The sequence below is a fragment of the Rhinopithecus roxellana genome, chromosome 5 (genome assembly GCF_007565055.1).
Source record: "Rhinopithecus roxellana isolate Shanxi Qingling chromosome 5, ASM756505v1, whole genome shotgun sequence".
NCBI lineage: Eukaryota > Metazoa > Chordata > Mammalia > Primates > Cercopithecidae > Rhinopithecus > Rhinopithecus roxellana.
Window position 1 is genome coordinate 153,340,642 of NC_044553.1, and position 1,846 is coordinate 153,342,487.

The 1,846-nt window shown below is 38.4% G+C and overlaps 1 pseudogene; it reads right to left on the reverse strand.

Annotated features, from left to right (window-relative positions):
• Positions 1 to 571: 571 nt before the first annotated feature.
• LOC115897602 lies at positions 572 to 1,061 on the reverse strand (annotated as a pseudogene).
• Between the last annotated feature and the right edge of the window lie 785 nt (positions 1,062 to 1,846).

Genomic DNA, 1,846 nt, shown 5'->3' on the forward strand with positions numbered 1-1,846 from the left:
GCTTTCACCTTTTATGTGAACTTAAAATGGTACTGTGGAGACTGAGGCAGTTTTCTTCAGGCTAACCCAGATTTGTGCCCATAATTTTCTAAATATAATCATGACATAGTTAAGATGTCCTCCTCCTACCCTACAATTTCTAAAGCAAAGCTCAATTAAAAAAATCCGTGCTTGCCAAGCTAAAAAACCCCTCGGTCACTGGAAAGTAAGGCAGCAGAGCATTGCCATCACCCCATAAAGCTGCAGGTTTCATCACATGCACCAGACAAATCTACAGGGCTAGTTTCAGTACTTTTCTTTTAAAGAATTTAGTTTAAACCTATTATACCACGCAGTATGTTTTATGCATTGACATATAACTCCCTAACAAGATAAAGCAAAGACAAAAAAGTTTGTCTTATTAGAAACGAGATACACCATCACTTACTGTTTTCAAACATTATTATACTTTAACTTCCTGACAAAGCATTCAGGAAACAATCTGCAGACTAGTTTTAACAGAAAAATAACACCTGTAAGCAGACATGACTGTCCTAAATTGTTTATTAGGTAAGAATTTTACAAACTTTACTTATATTAGCAGTAGCGGTGGAGCTGGAGAGTATTGCGCCTTCTCCAAGCTGCCCAGCGAGAACCACCAATAGTGTGGTGAAACTTATGGCCCTTTCCAAGGCCACGGCTCTTTCGGCCTGCAGATGTCAGCCCACGCATCTCCCTGTGCTTGGGGACTGGTTTGGTGATCCACTGGGTGTCAGGATTCCTTCTGATAGCTTTATGGAATGGATCAATGAGGATAACCTCAAAAAATTTGTATGTGGAATCCTCACCAACCCAGTAAGAATTCAGGACTCTTACAGAGCCCCACAGTGGTGTCCAGCTTGCTCCTCTGCAATGGACCGAAGGCTTTGAGCAAACTTTAACTGGTTAACACCATCATGGACAGGCTTGCCATAAGTTGCACCCTTAGGAACTGGGCGTTTTTGGCCACCACAGAGAACACGAATCCTACATGTAATGAAACCTTGTTTGACCTTGTAGCCCAGTCGGTGTAAGAGATACATACACCAAAAAAATAATAATAAACATCAAACAAAATAACTTTTAAGAACAATGCATTATTAAAGGTAAAGAGGGTCAATATACAGTGATAAGAAGTTTAATTCACCAGTAAGATACAACAGTTATAAATTTACGTCCATTTTTATAAAATCTAAAAAATATAAACCAGAAATTGAAAATGACTACAGGAAGTAGTTCAATCTGCCACAATTGTAGGAGATTTCAATGCACCTTAATTAATTATTGGTAGGTCAAAAAGACAAAATTTTAAAGACATAGAAGATTTCAATTTAAAATTGACAGGCATGACTTGATGAACATAATCCCCCAACAATTAGATTATGCTCTTTCTTCTCAAGCACATGTGGAACGTTAACCTGTGTTTTAAGATTTCTTACCATTTCAAAAAATTGATTTCTAACTTAGTTGCATTGTGGTTAGACAATATGATTGAAAGGTATACACTTTATTAGGCTACAAAATGTGTCATTATATTTAAAACAATCAGCATCATACAGATATCCTGTGGTCTCTGATCACAACAGAATTTAAAAAGTAGATGTCAATAATACAAAGATACATTTTAGTAATTTTTTTTTTGAGAGTCTTGCTCTGTCACCCAGGCTAGAGTGCAGTGGTATGATCTCAGCTCACTGCAGCCTCCTTCTCCAGGGTTCAAGCGATTCTCCTGCCTCAGCCTCCCGAGTAGCTGGGATTACAGGCGCCCACCACCACAGCTGGCTAATTTTTGTGTTTTCAGTAGAGATGGGGTTTTGCCATGTTGGCT